We start from the raw sequence: 25511 nt of genomic DNA, 5'->3' as shown, positions 1-25511 counted from the left end.
CACACGGTCATCACGGGCACCGAGGCAGAACCAGCTTTCATCAGAAAACATAGGAAATCTCCACCATGCCCTCGAATCAGGTCTCGCTTGACACTACTGAAGTCGCAAATGGCGGTGCTTCGTGATCGGTGGAATGCACGTAACAGGGCGTCTGGCTCGGAGTTGTCCTTGAAGTAAACTATTTGTGACAGTTCGTTGTGTCACTGTGGTGCCAACTGCTGGCCAGATTGCTGCTGCAGGTGCAATTTGATGCGGCAGAGGCTTGCGCCAAACACCGTGGTCTACCCTCTCGGTAGCGCCACGTCACCGTCCAGAATCTTGTCTTCTTGTGACTGTACCCTCTCGTGACCACCGCTGCCAGCTATCATGTACAGTGGCTACATTCCTGCCAAGTCTTTCTACAGTATCGCAAAAGAAACATCCAGCTTGTCGTAGCCCCATTACACGACCTCTTTCAAACTCATCGAGATGTTGATAATGGCGTCTTTGACGCACCGCTACAGCGTCTATCTAAAGCAAAAAGTCATAGTGGTGCTACTATTGGCACCCTTATGAGACTGGTGCGAAATTTGAATAAATCATCATTCAGGCGCAGAAACAGGCCTACCAACTTTCAAAAAATGGTTCAAATGGCTCTGAGCACTATGGGACTTAACTTCTGTGGTCATCAGTCCCCTAGAACTTAGAACTACTTAAACCTAACTAACCTAAGGACATCACACAGATCCATGCCCGAGGCAGGATTCGAACCTGCGACCGTAGTTGACGCGCGGTTCCAGACTGTAGCGCCTAGAACCGCTTGTCCACCCAGGCCGGCACCAACTTTCCTTCATGTCGCACAACTCCTTCTTGGTGTATCGATTTTTTTTCCGTAAGCATATTTGACATCTCCTTTTTTCAAATTTCCCCTAAAGAAATTGGCTGCTTTTTTATAGTCTTGTATTATTAACAAATGCTTTCTGTAACTCCATTGTGCTCAGACAGTCATAATACGTTAACTTCTTTTTGATATTCTAGATTATGTCAACATATAGGAACTTCTTTATCTTCGTGTTTTACTCCTCTAATATTTCGATGCATAATGGTAGGTCATGAGAATAACTTTCTTTTGTGGTTGAAACTTCATTTATCTAGACATCTTTTAAATTAGTCTGTCTTCATGAGGTATTCAACAAAAAAACTCATCTTTTACACCTGTAATCACAGGAACTCTAGCATTGGTGACGATGCCTCCTTATATATTTCAGCTATCAGTTCAGCTAATCTACCTTTCTCCTTCCTATTAAGGTGTAGAATATTCCTTGTGTATTCAGTCATATCCTTTTCTGTGATGGTGCTATTCCCCAAGGAAAACCCTTCGAGTGCTTGATAGGAAAAATATAAGGAAAACATTCCTGGAAGAAAGCCTGCTCCAGATAAATCGCATAGCCACAGCCAAGGGGATTGTTTTCACAACGAACCTTTCGCTCTACAGTGGAGTCTGTGCTGTTTAGAAACTTTTTCGTAAGTTAAAACGGTTCGCCCAACAACGGCATCCTTTCTTCCTAGAGCGCCAGTCCAGCAAAATATGCAGGAGAGCTGTGAAGTCTGGAAAGTAGGAGTGAGGAAATCGCAGAAGAGAAGCTGTAGTGAGTCTTGAACTGAGAACTTAAATGGTAAAAATATTACTCACAAAAGGAAAGATGCTCGGTTCATGTTCCCGTCTGACACACTGCTTCAACAACAGCACACACTGCGTAGCAGAGTGAAACATTCACTCTTGGCGTATGTAATGGCTTCCACTGTTATATACACAAGGTTCCGTAGCCTAAGTTGCTAATGCACTGTGTGAAAGTGACAGTATATATTCCGCATCTATGTCTATACGGTCCGACTATGTAGGCCGGCCGAAGTGGCCGTGCGGTTAAAGGCGCTGCAGTCTGGAACCGCAAGACCGCTACGGTCGCAGGTTGGAATCCTGCCTCGGGCATGGATGTTTGTGATGTCCTTAGGTTAGTTAGGTTTAACTAGTTCTAAGTTCTAGGGGACTAATGACCTCAGAAGTTGAGTCCCATAGTGCTCAGAGCCATTTGAACCATTTTTGAACCGACTATGTAGCTGAGTGGTCAGTGTGACCATGTGGAGAACCCAGTTTCGATTTCCGTTACCGGCAGGGAATTTTCCTCGGTGGGAGAACTGGAACGCGGTCCACTCATCTCGTGATGCCAACTGAGGAACTACGTGATTGAGATGTAGTGGCATAAGGTCTGCAAAACCGGAAATGGCCGGTAGAGCCGAGTCGTAATCCCATGACCCTCCACACTGCACCTCAATGACGCCATTTGGTGAGGATGTCATTGACGTCGGTCGGTCTCGATTGGTCTGTCTGTGGTCAGAATGGTGGAGCTTTCCTTCCTACATCAACACACGTATCGATACCACCACACGGGCGTCGCGAACTCGGCAATGGGACTGCGAGTTTCCGTCAGACGCTGATAGTGGTTGTGCAGGATCTGGCAAACCAAAGGGTGCAGGTCCGCTGAGCCATGCCTCCAGCGGCTTGGTACGGCGAGCGCCCTCCACTGCCGCAATATAGGACGGCCGGCTGCACCAAGGCGGCCAGTCGCCGCTTAGTCGCACCACCGACACCGTCTTTCGTGCTTAGCTCAGCGAGCCTCAAACTTGTTGACATTGTGCTAGCTGGACTCTGTTTCTTACTGCATTCTTTGTAATGAGTCTTCGTACAGTAAGATAAGTAAATTTGCTGTTTACTGTGTTCACATCTTCGCTAATCATTTCTGCTCCTGTCTGGCTTCCCTAATATGAAAGTTGCCGCACCACTCTGTAACCCACTTCTCCTTACCACTCTGCACAAAGTCGTACACAACACATAGTAGGTAAGCTCCAAAATGGTTCAAATGGCTCTGAGCAATATGGGACTTAACATCTGAGGTCACCAGTCCCCTAGAACTTAGAACTACTTAAATCTAACTAACCTAAGGACATCACACACATCCATGCCCGAGGCAGGATTCGAACTTGCGACCGTAGCAGTCGCGCGGTTCAGAACTGAAGCGCCTAGAACCGCTCGGCCACAGCAGCCGGCTAAGTAAGCTGCAGTACTGTTAATGGCGGAAGGTATTTTATATTATTACTAGTGATTCCATTTACTGCCGTACTCGCAAATGCAGCGAGAGAAAACTGATCGCTTGTACACCTCTTCATTATCCCTTATTTTACCCTTACATTCCTTACATGGGATAAGCGTTGGAGGCAGTAAAATCGTTCTCTAATGTTACTCAATTGAGTTTCGTCAAAAGATCGTCTGCTTTGATCATAAAATTCAGATCTAAGCTTATGGAGCATTTCCGCAACAATCCCCGTAAAAAAACCTAGCACCAGACTTCTGAATTTCGACATTTTCTTCATTTAAAATAACTTTGTGGGATCCCAAATATTCTAGCGGTAGTCAAGAATGGGTCACAAAAGCGTTCTGTAAGCTGTCGCTTTTATGGATGTGCTACGCTTTCTCTGGACTCTCCCAATTGACTCCTAAAATGGATCTGACGCGCTCCGAAATCTATCCGCAGTGTTTCTTGGAGTGAGGACGCGTGGTACTGTTGATAGTGCTTTGTCCATTGCAGGGGGAATGCTTTCTGGGTGGTCTTTTTTTTCCTATCAGTGAAGTGCCGACACCTAGTTTTATCTTGATCCTTTTTCCATCCAAAACTCCTCTATTACAACATCACACAAGCACACCTCACAGTCACATACATAATACACTAACAGATAACCGGCCGCAGAAGGGTAATGGCAAATTACCGCTATTAGGGGCCTTGCCCAAGATGGCACTGGGGAGTACTCAAATTGTTCCAACGCTCCCTACCAAAGCATAGGATTGTTCTGACTAGATACATTTCCTACACTGAAAGAATGGAAGCAAGACCGGTATTGATTTAGAGATTTCAGATGAGTGCGTTAATACTCGCCGATATCCATACATAGGATTTAATTCGCACGGAATATTTATACACTCGAGAGACATTTTGCTATCTTATTTCTTGAGCTAAGCTCGTACCACATACACTATCTTATCAAAAGTATCCGAACACCTATTAATGGACATTACCATGAGTTGCCTCCGTCCTTTGCTTTTATGAAGGCTTGAACACTGCTGTGGGCGCTTTCAAGAGATGAAGAACGTCTTTGGAGGAATGACAGCCCATTCTTCCTCAAAAACTGAAACCAGAAAAGGTAGTGATTCGGACGCTGGGATCTGGAGCGAAGTAAACGCTCTAACTCATCCCAAAGATGTTCTCGTTGGTTCAGGTCGGGACTCTAGGCAAGCCAAACCGTTTCAGTAACGTTACTGTTCACAAACCATTGCCTCGCAGATGGTGCTTCATAAAAGGCTCGTTCTCATGCTGATACAAAGTCTCCGAAACGATCCTTATTGTACGCAGTACATAATGCTGTGAAATATGTTCATACCCATCCGCATTTAGTATTTTCTCAAATGCAGTAAGGAAACCACAACCCAACCACAAAAACACCCCATACCGTAACTAAATGGTTCCAGTGGCTCTGAGCACTATGGGACTTAACATCTGAGGTCATCAGTCCCCTAGACTTAGAACTACTTAAACCTAACTAACCTACGGACATCACACACATCCATGCCCGAGGCGAGATTCGAACCTGCGACCGTAGCAGCAGCGCGGTTCCGGACTGAAGTGCTTAGAACCGCTCGGTCACAACGGCCGGCCTACCGTAACAAACCTCCCCATACTTCACTGTTGGCACTATACATGATCGCAGGTAGCATTCTCCAGCCATTCACCAAACACAAACCCTTCCATCGAATTGCCACAGGACATAGCATGATTTATCACTCGAAATCACTCGTTTCCAGTGATCTACAGTCCAGCGACGTCGTCCTTTACACCTCCTCAAGCGACGCTTAGCACCGACACCTGAAACTATGGCTTATGAGGACCATTGTACCCCATTCTTGGTAACTCCTTACGGAGTTACTGTGATAGCTGGACTGCTGATAGCACTTTTAAGCTCACGAGTAATTCCTTCTGCTCATTTCAAGCGATTTTTACAGCCACTCTCAGCAATGCTCGTTTGTCCCTGTACTTCAGTACATTCGATCTGCCTGTTCTTGGCTTAGCTGTTGTTCTTTCATGTTTCCACTTCACCAACTGTCGACTTCTGCAGCGTTAGAACGGTTGAAATGTGGCTGATGGATCTATTGTTCAGGTGACATCCAATGACTGGTCCACGTTCGGAGTCAATGAGCTCTCCTGATCGACTCATTCTGCTGTTGCTGTTTCTTTACAGATAAGACAATACTCTCCGCTTCCTTTTATATTGGCTGGTCCGCCTCTCGTGACGTCTAGGGTTCGATTCCACACTTCATACGGATGTATGGATACTTTGATCAGATAGTCTAAGCAGTCTCCCCGACTTCTCGTGAACAATATTGTGCACAGCTAGTCTTAACCTCGATCCAGCTCTTCATTTCACTTCGAGCTTGGAAAGCCGCGGCCCAGTTCAGTTGAATCGTAATCAGGTATGTACTTAAGCCAGGAGAATTCTAATGCAGTAGAATACCAGTGAAGCTTACTGTTCAGTTAATGCTGGAATATCATAATTTCGATAAATTTCACAGTTTATAATGAATATTTCGTAAACAATAAAAACTATATTCAATAACCTTTGTCTTTTACCGTCATTTATTCAGTAAGGATCATATCGGTGGACGGTTCTGTGAAGCCTAGCACGCTGAAAGAACTGTAGTTCATACATAAACATTGATTTGGTACCACGAGCGAAATGCTGGCTGGAGATATCGCAAAGACTTTTATCAAACCTGAAATAACTGGCAAGTGCTGTTCATAGTTCAAAACGCTATGCGCCAGTTACTTACTGGCATACTCGATACAATAACGATACTGTGTAACAGTTTCCACTCCGTCTTGTTTGGTTGTTCTATACGTCGTTTAAGTGAGAGAGTATTTACACAAACACTTCAAAAATTATTTAATTACCTCGATTAACTTCATTTTAGTTAATAGCACAGCATAATTAACACACTTCTCTTGCGCCTCTCAGTAGTTCATATACCTTTCTAAATATTATGAAATCAGATACTGCGTTTTTGGAATGGAACTAAAGCAGTATTCATAACCAGCGGAAAAATGCTCCTCTCGGAGCACAAAAAAGGCTAATATGGCCTTGTTTTAAAGGACTCTGACTCAAAAGTGGGGTACCAGCTGCCTCATTCTATCTTCCTCAACACCTATAATTCTTTTCCCATGAATTTTGGCTTGCCAATGTATTCGCACTCTTTTTAAAATGCGACTCACGGCGAAAGTCTTACATCAAAAATTATTATTATTATTATTTGCCAGGTGAAATTTTTACTATCAAAAATTATTATTATTATTATTATTATGGCAACAGATGCACGGAAACGTGTAAAACTCTGTCTCTGACAGTACTATCGTTATCTGTACTTTTTCTCTAAAAACTGCTAGACTATTTAGCGAAACTTTATTATCGTTATGATAAAATTTGGTATATAGCCGTACAATTTGAATTATGAATACCCTTATTCCGACATGTCAGTATTCAAATATTTTCTGGAACTTCCTGCTATCGGACAAGACAGTATTCTGATAAAGAAAAAAATTAATTACTCTTCCTATAAGTCATGAAAAATCAGTTCTCTTGGATTTGACTGTGATTTTTAAAATGTCCTCTAACATCTCCTAACGATTATACTCTAATGCTCCCGCACGCAACAGACAGTTACCTCGTCTCGCCGCTGCAACTGCATGAATATTCTGCGTCCAACAACATGCGAAAATAGTTCAAAAGAAATACTGCGGTATATGGAGAGCGCAATGTATGGTCGTAGCTACTGATGCAACTTCTCCCATTTTTCTTTTTATTGAAATTAAATTACCAGGAAGGGTTTAGTCAACAATCTTTAAGCGGCGTGCCGACCAGGGTGGCCGAGCGGCTCTTAGGCGCTACAGTCTGGAACCGCGCGACCGCTACGGTCGCAGGTTCGAATCCTGTCTCGGGCATGGATGTGTGTGATGTCCTTAGGTTAGCTAGGTTTAAGTAGTTCTAAGTTCTAGGGGACTAATGACCTCAGAAGTTAAGTTCCATAGTGCTCAGAGCCTTTTTTTTAAGCGGTGTAAAAATGAAAGGAATCACTAAAAACTGTTAATTTTCTATATTCTGAAAATTTTCCATCCACACACAAACAAACTACGCACAGACTTTTCTTTTCCTTGGACAGTTTGAATATCAAAAACTTCAATTATTCCACAATGTCATTAATCAATAATCACGTATTTGGACACAACAAAGTTACGAATATCACATTCAATGTATGGATACACAACGCTGACAAAATCCCTCCAGTGCGCAAGCAAGCAATAACTACGCACAGCAAAAAGGCAAACTACCAAAAATCCTCGATTAATACAAAAATCTCCTCTGGCGCCACTAGCACGGTCACGGCAGGCTGCGGCCTCTCTTGACGCGCGGCTTTTCTTCACGCCAGGCTGTGTCCGACTACCCTCAACAATTGTTCGCTCGCTACCACTCGCGATAATAATATCTCAGACTCAGAAGTTGTGTATGCACGCAGCAGCAGAATCAATAGCCAACTTTCCAAAAAAAAGATAGAAACTTCAAACTTTCAAAATTTCTCTCGCACGTGCTCCCCTCGACTGTAACTCCTTCACACCCACAAGTCCATCGCTCATAACCACCCACTTACACTTGTCCGTTCTGTCACTCATTCGCCCCAACTCATTGTGATTATCTCTTTGTGTCTACCTAACCGTCACTGTCTCCTGTCTCAGAGCCACTGTCTCCTTCATTCTGCCCTATAACTAATGTCTCCGCTCACTGTCACTGTTTCCTCCTTGCTCCCTTCTACTGCTACTATCTCAGTCCCATTGCAGCTGTCTCTTCCTGCTGTCACTACCTCTCTCTTCCTCGTTGTCATTGTCATAGACTCTCTCTCTCTTTATCACTGGCTCTCACCCGCTTCCACTTTCTCCTTCTCTTTATTCGTCTCTCACTGGCGCTGTCTCCTTCACTCTTTTCCCAGCACTGTTCTATCACTGTCAAAAATACTCCACTGCCAGTGTGTCCCTCGCTTTCTTTCACACTGCGTTGTTCCTTCGCTCTTTCTATACCACAACCACTGTCTACTACCTTCCAGTATTTATTCCTTTTCCGTCTCTTTCCCACCGCCATTGTCTTCCTATCTCTCAGCATAAAAAACACGAAAACGTTCGCATGACAAAATTTTTGGGAAAATTCTTTAAAGGTATTGAGGAAGGTTGAATAAGGCAGCTGGTACCTCACTTTTCAGTCAGAGTCTCATAAAACAAGAGCGTACCCTATGTGATCAAAAGTATCCGGACACCCCCAAAACAGACGTTTTTCACATTAGGTGCATTGTGCTGCCACCTACTGCCAGGTACTCCATATTAGCGATCTCAGTAGTCATTAGACATCGTGAGAGAGCAGAATGGGGCGCTCCGCGGAACTCACGGACTTCGAACGGCGTCAGGTGATTGGGTGTCACTTGTGTCATACGTCTGTACGCGAGATTTCCACATTCCTGAACATCCATAGGTCCACTTTTTCCGATGTGATAGTGAAATGGAAAAGTGAAGGGACACGTACAGCACAAAAGCGTACAGGCCGACCTCGTCTGTTGAGTGACAGAGACCGCCGACAGTTGAAGAGGGTCGTAACGTGTAATAGGCAGACATCTGTCCAGACCATCACGCAGGAATTCCAAACTATATCAGGATCCGCTGCAAGTACTGTCCGCCCCCGGTAGCTGAATGGTCAGCGTGGCGGACTGTCAATCCTAAGGGACCGGGTTCGATTCCCGGCTGGGTTGGAGATTTTCCCCGCTCAGGGACTGGGTGTTGTGTTGTCCTACTCATCACATTTCATCCCCATCGACGCGCAAGTCGCCGAAGTGGCGTCAAATCGAAAGACTTGCACCAGGCGAACGGTCTACCCGACGGGAGGCCCTCGTCACACGCCATTATTATTATTATTACTGCAAGTACTATGACAGTTAGGCGGGAGGTGAGAAAATTTGGATTTCATGGTCGAGCGGCTGCTCATAAGCCACACATCACGCCGGTAAATGCCAAACAACGCCTCGCTTGGTGTAAGGGGCGTAAACATTGGACAATTGAACAGTGGAACAACGTTGTGTCGAGTGACGTATCATGGTACACAATGAAGCGATCCGATGGCAGGGTGTGGATATGGCGAATGCTCAGTGAACGTCATACGCCAGCGTGTGTAGTGCCAACAGTAAAATTCGGAGGTGGTGGTGTTATGGTGTGGTCGTGTTTTTCATGGAGGAGGTTTGCACACCTTGTTGTTTTGCGTGGTACTATCACAACACAGGCCTACATTGATGTTTTAAGCACCTTCTTGCCTCCCACTGTTGAAGAGCAATTTGGGAATGGCGATTGCATCTTCCAACACGATCGAGCACCTGTTCATAATGCACGGCCTTTCTCGGAGTGGTTACACGACAATAACATCCCTGTAACGGACTGGCCTGCACAGAGTCCTGACCTGAATCCTACAGAACACCTTTGGGATGTTTTGGAACGCTGACTTCGTGCCACGCCTCACCGACTGACATCGATATCTCTCCTCAGTGCAGCACTCCGGGAAGAATGGGCTGCCATTCCCCAAGAAACCTTCCAATACCTGATTGAACGTATGTCTGCGAGAGTGGAAGCTGTCATCAAGGCTAAGGGTGGGCCGACACCATATTGAATTCCAGCATTACCGATGGAGGGCGCCACGAACTTGTAAGCCATTTTCAGCCAGGGGTCCGGATACTTTTGATCACATAGTGTATTAGTCTTTTTTCTGCTCCAATAGGGGCATTTTCTCGCTGGTTCTCTTCTTTCCCTGCTACAACAGGGCTTGTCACTCATATGAAAAGAACTTTAAGTGTCATTAAAATTCTGAAAGTTTATTTATATGAAACTGAAATAACGCAAAACTGATTTTACGCCTCGGACCGGATTTTACGTGCCAAAAGCCTTAGCATGTGCTTCAGTACTGAAACACGGGGTTCCTGGAACCCTTCTGATGATAACGGAAACACTTTACAGCCAGTTTCTCCGTGCTACGCCACTCTATAAAGTATGTTTTCGCCTCAAACCTGATATTAGGTGTGTATTTTGTGTATTCAATTAGAGTAACTTTGAACCTCTGAATCTAGGAAACAAAGATATCAAGAAAATTTTCAAGTATGTTCGAGATCGGGTTATTAGGAATAAATTGTAAAAAATTCAGTCATTTGCTGTGCATAACCGTCTTGGAATCCGTGGCTCTGTTTTGGTATCCCAAAAACTACTTATGTTTTTCGGGTTTTTTGAGGAACCGCCCGTGAACTAAATGGTACCTTCATAAGCACGTTAAGACGGACCACAGGCCACATATATCGCAAAATGAGCCAATCGATTTGCTCCATTTCCCTAAGCTGGAGGAAAAGTGTAAAATTCAACTATGACCTTGTACTACAGGATAGTTACAATAAGACGATCCTTCTGTTGGGTATAGCCCAAGGGCTTTAGAAAACACTTGATCCTACCTTTCTATCATCAAAAGAACCCGAGGTATGAGCCCCGAAAAAATCCCGTTACCATGTGTGGCGTTATGGAACATGTGACTCAGCGCATGATGTCGCATGCGTCCCGATTACGTCCGCATGTAAACAATGAAATTTTTAAATTTCTAGTTCCAAATTATTGCATATTAGGTAAATGAAACATTTCTATAAACAGAAAATTTAACACTTTAAATCTATATAGGTCGTTTATTTGTAAAGTAGGAACTTCTTGGAACAGTTTCCTACATGAAATATTGAATTCTTCCGTAAAATAAATATTTCCAGAAAAAACTGCTACACTACAGGAATCACCAAGAGATAAATTTTTGTCTGAATTATAGGGCTTTGATAAACATAGCCTCCGAATTAAAAAATGGTTCAAATGGCTCTGAGCACTATGGGACTCAACTTCTGAGGTCATTAGTCCCCTATAACTTAGAACTAGTTAAACCTAACTAACCTAAGGACATCACACACATCCATGCCCGAGGCAGGATTCGAACCTGCGATCGTAGCGGTCTCGCGGTTCCAGACTGCAGCGCCTAGAACCGCACGGCCACTTCGGCCGTCTCCGAATTAATTTCGATATTTACTGTGCACTTGTTGTTTAACGGTACATAGCAAAAAAGAAAAAAATAGCATTCATCTGTTCTAGAGGTGATACCAGGGCAAGTGCAAAAGCTCTAATTTACTACGTTTTAGAATATGACCCTAACTTCGGACTTTCGGAACTGCGACACTTTTGTTTTGAAGAAAACGCTCAAAACATCAGTATCAAAACAAAACTCGCAACAACAGATTTCTGAGAAGTGAAGATTGTAGCTCTGTTCACAGAGATTACAAAGGCGTGTGTGTTTACTGCGAAACCTTGAAAACATTGTGACGCGTAGCGCGGAACAAACAGCGACTAGCAGCCACACTGGGATCTTGTGTGGTGAGCGATAACGTTCACACGGGCTGCCGCATGCCTGGAAGGGGGCATTCGCAAAACCGTTTGAACCTCGAACCTAGCGACTCTCAGAACTTATACAAAGTCTGGGCGCAAATTAAGCGATAAGGAAAACACACAAACCCTAAATCTGAATAGTTGAAAGGTGACTAGATCGCTATCCTCGTGGGTACGAAACTAGTACGGTAACCACTGCGTCACCTCGCTCTGGCCGGCCGCGGTGGCCGAGCGCTTCTAGGCGCTTCAGTCCGGAACCGCGCTACTGCTACGGTCGCAGGTTCGAATCCTGCCTCGGGGATGGATGTGTGTGATGTCCTTAGGTTAGTCAGGTTTAAGCAGTTCTAAGAACCTGCGACCGTAGCAGTCGCGCGGTTCCAGACTGAAGCGCCTAGAACCGCTCGGCCACAGCGGCCGGCTTTTGGGCAAAACACTAGCGTTATAAGTAATATGCTAAAGCGACAAAACAGAAGTTGTAAGCAACATTTTTCAAAGAAGTATTTAATGGTCTTCTGTGAAATATTTTTCATTTTGATAAGCACAACACGTTCCACGTTTTGTGGGTGTAGATATTAACGAAAATCGGTACTGGAATAAACGCATTACTGAGCTAGTCAGGTTATGTAACTTTTCATACGTTCAAATGTGAGTGAATTCCTAAGGGACCAAACTGCTTAGGTCATCGGTCCCTACACTTACACACTACTTAAACTAACTTATGCTAAGAACAACACACACCCATGCCCGAGAGAGGACTCAGACCTCCTTCGGGAAGGGCCGCGTACGTAACTTTTACTCTCCGTAAAATTACCATTTCTGAAGTAAACGAATCAATATATTAACATATTTAGGATATTTCCACTCGTTAAGATGTTACACCATATTTTTTGGGATAACTCACTACTTAGCAAGAAAGCTGATTACACTAAACCGAGCAGCGGAACTACTTACTGGATTTATAAGAGCAAAACGTAGTCGAACTTGTCTGTTTCAGATCTACGACACTGACAACAGAAATTAATTTACCTCCATTAGAAGAGAACTTAGTCTTTGCGAATACAAGGTAATGTACACGTTGTCATGTTGTAGTTAAGTACTTCCTTACACTTTATGTGGGTAAAAAGAGAATTACCACATCTTATTTTACTGTTCCGCATTCGTCCTAAGGAAACCGTCACAATTTGATAATAACTTGAAGAAAGAAGAAAGACCTTGATTACCTGTTAGTAAAGCTGTCAACGCCTCAGAGGAGGGTTAAACACGCAGCCTCAAAATCTTACAGCCTTTTCCTAACAAAATAAAATGCCTGACAGGTACTGAAGCAAATGTAAACCGGAACCAATGTTTCTATGCAGCTCTTCCTATTCTTTACATGAATTTATAATTTAAAAAAATAAATGTTTGGCAAAAAGAGGTAGATGTTTACTTCTGTAAAATGTAAATATATTTTACCAGTAACAATACAATCAGAAGCTAATATGATCAGTTTCATTAAATTTAAGTCAATATGCTATTTAGTAATCTGTGGACGACTAAAATATAGTCATGCACACAAACAATCCACGTGTGCATATGCACTGCATATACTGCTCATGGCCGAAGCTTCTGCTTCTATAAGGGACGCTCATAATGCTTCCGTTCCAAGGCAGTACAGTCCAGAATCGCCGTGAACATTGAGACAATCAACCCCATACCCACCAGGCTGAAGACACCGTGTCTTGTTGCGTGAAGAAGTCCGTTACTGCCTCCTTCACATCCTCGTTCAACGGGAATCATCGACCTTTCAAGGCCTTTTTTAAGGGACCGAAAGCGAGATCAGGAGTGTAGGGCGGGTGCGCGAGTGTCTCTCACTTAAGTTGGTGTAACATCGTTCCTTTATTTGCGATATGGGGACGTGCGTTATCATGAAGCAGCAGCCGAGAAAAGAATAACATCATGTTGGTCCTTTTTGGACGCATTTGGTAATATCGTCGCCATTGTTCACGTTTTCGCATTTACCGCACGCACGTCGGTAAGTCAGGACCGTGTTACACTGCCAAATTTCTTTGATCAAAGATCTTTGTCAAAGGTTTCGACAAACTTCTTTGACCAGAGTACTTTGCTGGCGCTATTACACTGTTGTCAAATTTTTCGTCATGGTAGTAAGGGGATGGATGCTGTCGTCTGTACAGTAATGTAATGGCCGGCCGCGGTGGTCTCGCGGTTCTAGGCGCGCAGTCCGGAACCGTGCGACTGCTACGGTCGCAGGTTCGAATCCTGCCTCGGACATGGATGTGTGTGATGTCCTTAGGTTAGTTAGGTTTAAGTAGTTCTAAGTTCTAGGGGACTGATGACCACAGCAGTTGAGTCCCATAGTGCTCAGAGCCAGTAATGTAATGTTGGCGGCGAGCGCATTGCTTAGAAAGAAAGGGAAACGGAAACGAGTGTGGATGAAACCATGTACAGCGAAAAGAGAAGCTTGAAGTGTTCTCCAGAATTTGCTTTGTAATTTACAGTACGAGGACATAAAAATCTACGAAAATTATTTGTGAATTGACGAATAAACGTTTCAATTTGAAATCATCCACAGTGCTGCCACTTAGAATACAGCTGATGGTACAGATATTTCGTTGTGACAATCTAACCCCTTATTCCGGTTTCTACAATCATATGTGCAAACAAGATACTCGTTTCAGAAATGCGATTTCTACTCTAGATCGTCTCATGGTTTCGTTAAAATTTTTAGCAACAGACGGAAACTATTCGAGATTCCAATATAATACCCGCATGTCGTAGCGTACTATTTCACGTATTGTGGCAGAATCATGTGGACCAAAATATAAATCACTTAAGGAGCAATCTATAAAGCTTAGCCGAGTGGTTCTAGGCGCTTCAGTCTGGAACCGCGCGACCGCTACGGTCGCAGGTTCGAATCCTACCTCGGGCACGGATGTGTGTGATGTCCTTAGGTTAGTTAGGTTTAAGTAGTTCTAAGTTCTAGGGGGCTGATGACCTCAGCTGGTAAGTCCTATAGTGCTCAGAGCCATTTGAACCATTATAAAGCTTATATTACATTATTTGGAGTGACAAATAAAAATATTTACTACACTTATGCACATTTTATTCACAACATTTTATTTCCATATCACTACAGATAACTTAGCCCCGTTAATTTTTTTTCTTTACATCGTCCACAGTTCAGTCCCTTCGAATACAACTGATGTCTGCAACAACTTCTTTGTGACAATCTGACCGGTTCTTTAGGCTTATATACTCATTGTGTTTGGTGTTTGAAGAACGTCGTATTCTTCATACTTGTAAATTAGGGCCGGCCGGTGTGGCCGTGCGGTTCTAAGCGCGTCAGTTTGGAACCTCGTGACCGCTACGGTCGCAGGTTCGAATCCTGCCTCGGGCATGGATGTGTGTGATGTCCTTAGGTTAGTTAGGTTTAGGTAGTTCTAAGTTCTAGGGGACTGATGACCTTAGTAGTTAAGTCCCATAGTGCTCAGAGCCATTTTTGTAAATTAACAATGTGGTTGCAGCCACACGCAAAGTAAACTTTGCAATGGTTTTGCACGTTAGAAGCAACTGAAGCGAGTCAAACAATTGGCTGACTTCGATCAGAGATAGGCCCATGCTCTAACTATGAAGAAACAGAGGTGCTGGAGTGCAAGAAATCGCCCGTCAGTTCAATGCTGGCCAACAATAAACAACCCACCCAGAACCAACGCTTCGCTGTGAGATATAGAAGCCATCGCTCCACACCCGAACTTCTGCTCGCCGTTGCTAACAGGACTTTGATTAGCACGGCGGTAGGAACATCATCACTGGGTGGTCGACATATGGAGAAAGGACAATTGGACTGCTGCGTAACAGTAGACGTTGGCATTCACAAACAGCAGCGTACAACAACTAACACTCCAGGAAAACAAACGCGAGACAGAACCGAGCAGTACCAAATCCAACCTTAATGGCGAAGAGTTAATGCGTATTGCCGTTGTCAACAGTAAATATCTTGAGTGATCGGGACAAGGTTTTTTTTTTTTTTTTTTTTTTTTTTTTTTTTTTTTTTTTTTTGTTACAAGACACACAGCGTATATAGTCGACATTTGTGCTATTGCGCAGATATTTTCAGTGCAATATAGAAACAAAGATAAATGGCGATAAGAAATCAAATGAAATGCAATTACTCTTCCTGTACAGCCTCCGAAATTTTGACAGTGGATTTCGGGTTCACCGTGTATGGTACTCAAAATACTAAGCAACCTGACACCGTCAGGGAGAAAGACGAAAAAGTCCTCAGGGATGAAACACTAGCTCTGATTGTTGAAGATAGAGAAGGAAATGCGCAGTGTCCTAATTAATCTCCAACTCAGCTACTTAGTGGAACCACGGAAAATCAAAATTTGGATACCTGAACAGGAATTTGAACCGATATACACTCCTGGAAATGGAAAAAAGAACACATTGACACCGGTGTGTCAGACCCACCATACTTGCTCCGGACACTGCGAGAGGGCTGTACAAGCAATGATCACACGCACGGCACAGCGGACACACCAGGAACCGCGGTGTTGGCCGTCGAATGGCGCTAGCTGCGCAGCATTTGTGCACCGCCGCCGTCAGTGTCAGCCAGTTTGCTGTGGCATACGGAGCTCCATCGCAGTCTTTAACACTGGTAGCATGCCGCGACAGCGTGGACGTGAACCGTATGTGCAATTGACGGACTTTGAGCGAGGGCGTATAGTGGGCATGCGGGAGGCCGGGTGGACGTACCGCCGAATTGCTCAACACGTGGGGCGTGAGGTCTCCACAGTACATCGATGTTGTCGCCAGTGGTCGGCGGAAGGTGCACGTGCCCGTCGACCTGGGACCGGACCGCAGCGACGCACGGATGCACGCCAAGACCGTAGGATCCTACGCAGTGCCGTAGGGGACCGCACCGCCACTTCCCAGCAAATTAGGGACACTGTTGCTCCTGGGGTATCGGCGAGGACCATTCGCAACCGTCTCCATGAAGCTGGGCTACGGTCCCGCACACCGTTAGGCCGTCTTCCGCTCACGCCCCAACATCGTGCAGCCCGCCTCCAGTGGTGTCGCGACAGGCGTGAATGGAGGGACGAATGGAGACGTGTCGTCTTCAGCGATGAGAGTCGCTTCTGCCTTGGTGCCAGTGATGGTCGTATGCGTGTTTGGCGCCGTGCAGGTGAGCGCCACAATCAGGACTGCATACGACCGAGGCACACAGGGCCAACACCCGGCATCATGGTGTGGGGAGCGATCTCCTACACTGGCCGTACACCACTGGTGATCTTCGAGGGGACACTGAATAGTGCACGGTACATCCAAACCGTCATCGAACCCATCGTTCTACCATTCCTAGACCGGCAAGGGAACTTGCTGTTCCAACAGGACAATGCACGTCCGCATGTATCCCGTGCCACCCAACGTGCTCTAGAAGGTGTAAGTCAACTACCCTGGCCAGCAAGATCTCCGGATCTGTCCCCCATTGAGCATGTTTGGGACTGGATGAAGCGTCGTCTCACGCGGTCTGCACGTCCAGCACGAACGCTGGTCCAACTGAGGCGCCAGGTGGAAATGGCATGGCAAGCCGTTCCACAGGACTACATCCAGCATCTCTACGATCGTCTCCATGGGAGAATAGCAGCCTGCATTGCTGCGAAAGGTGGATATACACTGTACTAGTGCCGACATTGTGCATGCTCTGTTGCCTGTGTCTATGTGCCTGTGGTTCTGTCAGTGTGATCATGTGATGTATCTGACCCCAGGAATGTGTCAATAAAGTTTCCTCTTCCTGGGACAATGAATTCACGGTGTTCTTATTTCAATTTCCAGGAGTGTATTTCCGAATACAAGTCCACTGTATCACGTCGATCTTTCTTTCTCTTCTCTCTCTCTCTCTCTCTCTCCTCTCTCTCAGGAGCACCCCGCCCGCAACATCATGTAAACGTTTAGCCTATCCTGCATATAAACATGTATTGTAGGTGCCATGAGCAATAAGCGCAGAACCTCAAATGAATTCTGAAAAAATCTTTTCTGACAAGACATTTACCTATCCTTGAGATAAAAAGTGCGGCTACATCTATATGGATACTCTGCAAATCACATTTCAGTGGCTGGCAGAGATTTCATCGAACAACCTTCACAATTCTCTATTATTCCAATCTCGTACAGCGCGCGGAAAGAACAAACACCTATATCTTTCCGTACGAGCTCTGATTTCCCTTATTTTATCGTGGTGATCGTTTCTCCATATGTAGGTCGGTGTCAACAAAATATTTTCGCATTCGGATGAGAAAGTTGGTGGTTGGAATTTCGTGAGAAGGTTCCGTTGCAACGAAAAACGCCTTTCTTTTAATGATGTCCAGCCCAAATCCTGTCTCATTTCAGTGACGCTCTCTCCCATATTTCGCCGTAATACGAAACGTGCTGCCATTCTTGGAAATTTTTCGATGTCCTCAGTCAGTCCCGTCTGGTAAGAACCCCACACCGCGCAGACGTATTCTAAAAGAAGACGGACAAGCGTAGTTTAGGCAGTCTCCCCTAGTAGATCTGTTACATTTTCTAAGTGTCCTGCCAATAAAACGCAGTCTTTGGTTATCTTCCCCACGACATTTTCCATGTGTTCGCTCCAATTTAAGTTGTTCGTAATTGTAATTCCTAGGTATTTAGTTGAATTTACGGCCTTCAGATTTGACTGATTTATCAAATAACCGAAATTTAACGAATTCCGTTTAGCACTCATGTGGATGACCTCACACTTTTCGTTATTTAGTGTCAAATGCCAATATTCGCACCATTCAGATATCTTTTCTAAATCGTTTTTCAATTTGTTTTGATCTTCTGATGACTTTATTAGTCGATAAATGACAGCGTCATCTGCAAACAACCTAAGACGGCTGCCCAGATTGTCTCCCAAATCGCTTATATAGATAAGAAACAGCAAAGGGTCTATAACAACACCACCTTGGGGAACGCCAGAAATCACTTCTGTTCTACTCGATGACTTTCCGTCAGTTACTACGAACTGTGACCTCTCTGACAGGAAATCACAAATGCAGTCACATAACTGAGACGAGATTCCATAAGCACGCAATTTCACTACAAGCCGTTTCTGGGGTACAGTGTCAAAAGCCTTCTGGAAATCCAGAAATGCGGAATCGATCTGAAATTCCTTGTCAATAGCACTCAACACTTCATGCGAATAAAGATAAAGTGTTTCACAAGAACGATGTTTTCTAAACCCATGTTGTCTGTGTGTCAATAGACCGTTTTCTTCGAGGTAATTCATAATGTTCGAACGCAATATATGTTCCAAAATCCTGCTGCATATTGAATACCTTCGAGTCTTTTCAGTACGGTATATGTAGCATTATTATGATTAAGTAACGTAACCAGTCCCAACATGTGAATCATTGGTAAGAATTCCCTCACGACTTTCCAGTCTTAACTACCTTGAATTTTTACTGCCAACTAGAAGAAGATTTCCATTCCCGAAACGTAGCTGACTACCCGATTGTGAACAATTATTTCCTAATCTGTAGTACGTCACCAAATTACCTCATTAATACAATTAGATAATAAATTCTGTCCCACAGTCACCTGCTGTATTTTCTTATTACCAGTTTGCAATTTTTAAACGTTAAATCGAAAGAGGACACGAAATGACAACGTTAAGAAAACAATAAAAGACGTTTCAGTGAAAGTATGTTCCCATTAATGAAAGCGCTGTCAAAAGCAATTGGGTTAAAATTCAAATCTAGCCAGATCTCAAATAAATGCTTCATACATTCTTAAGAGCTGCAAAAAAATGTGCGTTGTACTGATGTGTTAACATCCACCGAAGTAGCTAATGTTGCGTGTTCAGTGCAGTGACAGCCATCGAACACCAATAAAAAACGAAGAGCCTGTTTGACAAGTATACTGATTTAATCGCGACTGTTACGCTCGTCTAAGAACGGTATTCTTCATCGCCACAGCCTTATCAATGTTTCGTGTGATGACTCTTCACGAAATAAATGAGGTAAAACGTCTTTCTGCGTAGAAACACGGATTGGAAACAGATATGGAAACACCGCGAAAAATGCATGCTTGAACATAAACGCCAATGCTGGCCAAGCCTGCAGGTTCCGCTGTTGTCACAAACGGCACCTGTGCCAAGTGTCCGCCGTGTTTAGAAGTGTGTTCCCTCTAGCTGTGAGCGGCGTATGTCGGCACTAAGTGAATCCGAACGTGGGTAAATTATTGGTGGTGCCGGCCGCGGTGGTCTCGCGGTTAAGGCGCTCAGTCCGGAACCGCGCGACTGCTCCGGTCGCAGGTTCGAATCCTGCCTCGGGCATGGATGTGTGTGATGTCCTTAGATTAGTTAGGTTTAAGTAGTTCTACGTTCTAGGGGACTGATGACCACAGATGTTAAGTCCCATAGTGCTCAGAGCCATTTGAACCATTTATTGGTGGTCGAATGATGGGTGCTACCGTAATCAAGGTAGCCGAAGTGTTTGAAGTTTCAACAGGTACCGTATCGAAGATTTATGCGGCTTACAGGGAAAATTAAAAAAAAGCATCATCCACTGAGTCACAACGCAGACGAAGGTTTGTGTTGAGTGATAGCGACAGACAGTCATTGAAGAGGATTCTGACAAAAAATTAAAGGACGACAGCAGCAAATATCACTGCAGAACTGAATGTCTCATTCGCGGGTCTTGTCAGCACCAAAACAACACGAAGGGAGCTCCAGAAACTGGCAATTGCTGGGCGATCTGGAATTCAAAAACCACTCATCAGTGAGGCAAATGACCTTACCAGGAAAACGTGATACCGAAGCCATAAAATCTGAACTATGGAGCAATAGAAGAAATTCACTTGGTTGGATGGGTCTTGTTTCACATTGTTCCCTACTGAAACTTCCTGGCAGATTAAAACTGTGTGCCCGACCGAGACTCTAACTCGGGACCTTTCCCTTTCGCGGGCAAGTGCTCTACCATCTGAGCGACCGCAGCACGACTCACGCCCGGTACTCACAGCTTTACTTCTGCCAGTACCTCGTCTCCTACCTTCCAAACTTTACAGAAGCTCTCCTGCGAACCTTGCAGAATTAGCACTCCAGAAAGACAGGTAGTACCGGGCGTGAGTCGTGCATCGGTAGCTCAGATGGTAGAGCACTTGCCCGCGAAAGGCAAAGGTCCCGAGTTCGAGTCTCGGTCGGGCACACAGTTTTAATCTGCCAGGAAGTTTCATATAAGCGCACACTCCGCTGCAGAGTGAAAATCTCATTCTGGAAACATCCCCCAGGCTGTGGCTAAGCCATGTCTCCGCAATATCCTTTCTTTCGGGAGTGCTAGTTCTGCAAGGTTCGCAGGAGAGCTTCTGTAAAGTTTGGAAGGTAGGAGACGAGGTACTGGCAGAAGTAAAGCTGTGAGTAGCGGGCGTGAGTCGTGCATCGGTAGCTCAGATGGTAGAGCACTTCCCCGCGAAAGGCAAAGGTCCCGAGTTCGAGTCTCGGTCGGGCACACAGTTTTAATCTGCCAGGAAGTTTCATAGCAGCGCACACTCCGCTGCAGAGTGAAAATCTCATTCTTGTTCCCTACTGATGGCCTAGTTTACGTCCCAAGAGTGAAAGATGGTGGGGATTCGGTGATGGTTTGGGCAGCCATGTCACTCAATGGAGCATCTCACGTGAGTGTGCTAGGTATTCCTACTAAACCCTCCTCTCTTTGGTTCCGAATTGTAACTACAGCATCACGGAACTATCGCATCGAGATCGTCAACAACTTCCCTTCTCGTTTCACTCTCTGACGTATCAACTTCTATATCAACAGCAGGTACATTTGTACTTGGATACACCGGCTCCGTATCCAACGAAACCGGGTCTCTGTCAACTGTCATGTCCTCGTTACCCTAATTCACCTCCATATTCGTCCGGTTATTAAGCCTAAGAAACCTCTCTCGTCTCGTCTGACAATGAGTTCGCATTCAAAACAGCTTGAGTTCCCTACACACAAATAAACCTGTTCGCTTCCAATTCCAACAAACTCAGACACACAAAATAAACCTCTCCAAAATTTCAACTCAAAAAAACGCTAATCGACGAATGGGACAACACATAGAAAACACACCAAAGTTGAAAGAAACAAATGTAATTAAGTAATGCATAACAACCAAAATTAAATACCTCCCCGCCTTTACGAATTTTGCCTTGTACTTTCCCTTACCCTGCATACAGCCGGCCGGTGTGGCTACGGCTCGACTTTCCTGCCAGCTAACTACATACAGACTATATGTCTGTTCTTTAGGGTATGTCCCCGGGAATCTCAAAGTAGCGAGCATGGAGGACATGGACGGGGACTACAGATACGTGGTGCAGGGTGGGAATGTGGATCGGAGGAGAGGGGTGCCCAGATAGTCCGCGCAGTTCCAATAAACACTGTGTCCGGATGGCGCTGTGGTTAATGCAACTGCCTAGTAAGCAGGAGGTCCCGGTTCGGCTCACATTTTCAATTGTCGCCGCTGATTCCGCACAAAGTCAGGATGCAGCTGACATCAATAGTACTTCCTTTTCCCTTCTTTTCCCTCGCCTCCCCCCTCACCCCCCACCCCCCTCTACCATCGATTTACGTAATACAAAGGGTTCAAAGGGCTCTGAGCACTATGGGACTTAACTTCTAAGGTCATCAGTCGCCTAGAACTTAGAACTACTTAAACCTAACTAACCTAAGGACATCACACACATCCATGCCCGAGGCAGGATTCGAACCTGCGTCCGTAGCGGTCGCGCGGTTCCAGACTGTAGCGCCTAGAACCGCTCGTCCACTCTGGCCGGCTACGTAATACATACAGATTCGCTACCGAAAGATACATTAAAAAATAGCAATGGGTAACCTCAGCAACCATCATTGCTGCCCCATAAGAAACAAGCCTCACATTGCACAGACAGCATTACACCATCAAATAGAAAATCTGCATACCACATTACCGAATTAATATATGTACTTAACAAGAACGAAAGGTCAGTCGGAAACATTTCGCCCTCAATATGGAAATGAATATACGGAGATGACTATTGTTGCTGCTATTGTTAATTCGAGTTTCCTCTCGATCTGCTGTGTTTACGAAACGTCAAAACAAAATAGATGTGATTAAAATGTATATCTTTAGACGCTCAAGTAGACTCAATACTCAGTCTTTGGCGTAAACAAATGCACAAACCATTAAAACTCCTATCTAACAATTGAGGTAAACATCTACATCTACATGATTACTTTGCTACTCAAAATTAAGTGCCTGACAGAAGGTTCATCAAAAAAATGTTTCAAATGGCTCTGAGCACTATGGGACTTAACATCTGAGGTCATCAGTCCCCTAGAATTTAGAACTACTTAAACCTAACTAACCTAAGGACATCACACACATCCATTCCCGAGGCAGGATTCGAACCTGCGGCCGTAGCAGTCGCGCGGTTCCAGACTATAGCGCCTAGCACCGCTCGGGCACTCGGTAGGCGAAGGTTCGTCGAACCACCTTTAAGTTACTTCTCTACCGTTCCACTCTTGAACAGCGCGCAGGGAAACCGAAATCCTACGGTGAGAGCTCTGATTTCTCTTATTTTATTATGATGATCATTTCTCCCTATATAGGCGGGCGCCAACAAAGTATTTTCACACACTGAGGAGGAAGTTGGTGATTGAAACTTCATCAGAAGATCCTGCCACAGGGAAGAACGCCTTTGTTTCAATGACTGCCACCTCAATTCGTGTATCACATCCGTTGCACTCTCTTTCTTATTTTGCGTTAATACAGAACGAGTTGCCCTTCTTTAAACTCTTTCGATGCCCTCTGTCAATCCTATCTGATGCGGACCCCACATCGCGCAGCAGTATTCCAGAAGAGGGCAGACAAGCGTAGTGTAAGCAGTCCCTTTTGTAGGCCTCTTACATTTTCTAAGTGTTCTGCCAGCAAATTGCAGTCTTTGGTTTGCTCTCCCCATATCATTATCTATGCCACCATTCCAATTTAAGTTATTTGTAATTGTAATACCTAGGCATTTAGTTGAGTTTGCACCCTTCAGATTTGTGTAATTTGTCGTGTAATTGAAATTTAGAGGATTCCTTTTAGTGTTCATGTGGATGACTTCACACTTGTCATTATTTAGAGTCATTTGCCACTTACCATACGCGTAGAAGGGCACATCCTATCGCATCATAATTAGCATCCATAATGGATATATGCCCTTCATTTTTCTTCTTTATTTCTCGTTTCGCCTAGGAAAGCAATAGAATTGTTTCACAATATCGTGAATCATTCAAAGGTTTCTGGCTCAAAACTTCTTAATACAAGATTTTATGATTCCAACAATATTTTGTATAGTTAAATGACTACATTCTGGTATTAGTATTTAATTAAATAAAATATCTTACTGTTCCACTGTATCTCATATCACGAACGTCAGTAGTCGTCTGTGACGGAGCAGGATATCGGGGACAGGGTTTCGAATTTTCTTTGTGATACTTTCAAGAAGTTGGCGTAAGCAGGTGATAAAATATGGCAAGAGGGCAAAGATGGAGTGAGATACGACTGATTTGCTACAGGAGATTCAGTTAAAAGCTCTGCCACACAATACAGCTCAATGTATGGATGGGAGAGTGGTGAGGCTGCTGCTATGCTCTTGGAAGGGCCCGCCTTGGAATACACTCCTGGAAATTGAAATAAGAACACCGTGAATTCATTGTCCCAGGAAGGGGAAACTTTATTGACACATTCCTGGGGTCAGATACATCACATGATCACACTGACAGAACCACAGGCACATAGACACAGGCAACAGAGCATGCACAATGTCGGCACTAGTACAGTGTATATCCACCTTTCGCAGCAATGCAGGCTGCTATTCTGCCATGGAGACGATCGTAGAGATGCTGGATGTAGTCCTGTGGAACGGCTTGCCATGCCATTTCCACCTGGCGCCTCAGTTGGACCAGCGTTCGTGCTGGACGTGCAGACCGCGTGAGACGACGCTTCATCCAGTCCCAAACATGCTCAATGGGGGACAGATCCGGAGATCTTGCTGGCCAGGGTAGTTGACTTACACCTTCTAGAGCACGTTGGGTGGCACGGGATACATGCGGACGTGCATTGTCCTGTTGGAACAGCAAGTTCCCTTGCCGGTCTAGGAATGGTATAACGATGGGTTCGATGACGGTTTGGATGTACCGTGCACTATTCAGTGTCCCCTCGACGATCACCAGTGGTGTACGGCCAGTGTAGGAGATCGCTCCCCACACCATGATGCCGGGTGTTGGCCCTGTGTGCCTCGGTCGTATGCAGTCCTGATTGTGGCGCTCACCTGCACGGCGCCAAACACGCATACGACCATCATTGGCACCAAGGCAGAAGCGACTCTCATCGCTGAAGACGACACGTCTCCATTCGTCCCTCCATTCACGCCTGTCGCGACACCACTGGAGGCGGGCTGCACGATGTTGGGGCGTGAGCGGAAGACGGCCTAACGGTGTGCGGGACCGTAGCCCAGCTTCATGGAGACGGTTGCGAATGGTCCTCGCCGATACCCCAGGAGCAACAGTGTCCCTAATTTGCTGGGAAGTGGCGGTGCGGTCCCCTACGGCACTGCGTAGGATCCTACGGTCTTGGCGTGCATCCGTGCGTCGCTGCGGTCCGGTCCCAGGTCGACGGGCACGTGCACCTTCCGCCGACCACTGGCGACAACATCGATGTACTGTGGAGACCTCACGCCCCACGTATTGAGCAATTCGGCGGTACGTCCACCCGGCCTCCCGCATGCCCACTATACGCTCTCGCTCAAAGTCCGTCAACTGCACATACGGTTCACGTCCACGCTGTCGTGGCATGCTACCAGTGTTAAAGACTGCGGTGGAG

Source organism: Schistocerca americana, chromosome X (genome assembly GCF_021461395.2).
Source record: "Schistocerca americana isolate TAMUIC-IGC-003095 chromosome X, iqSchAmer2.1, whole genome shotgun sequence".
NCBI classification, from domain to species: domain Eukaryota; kingdom Metazoa; phylum Arthropoda; class Insecta; order Orthoptera; family Acrididae; genus Schistocerca; species Schistocerca americana.
This window is presented reverse-complemented; position numbering follows the sequence as displayed.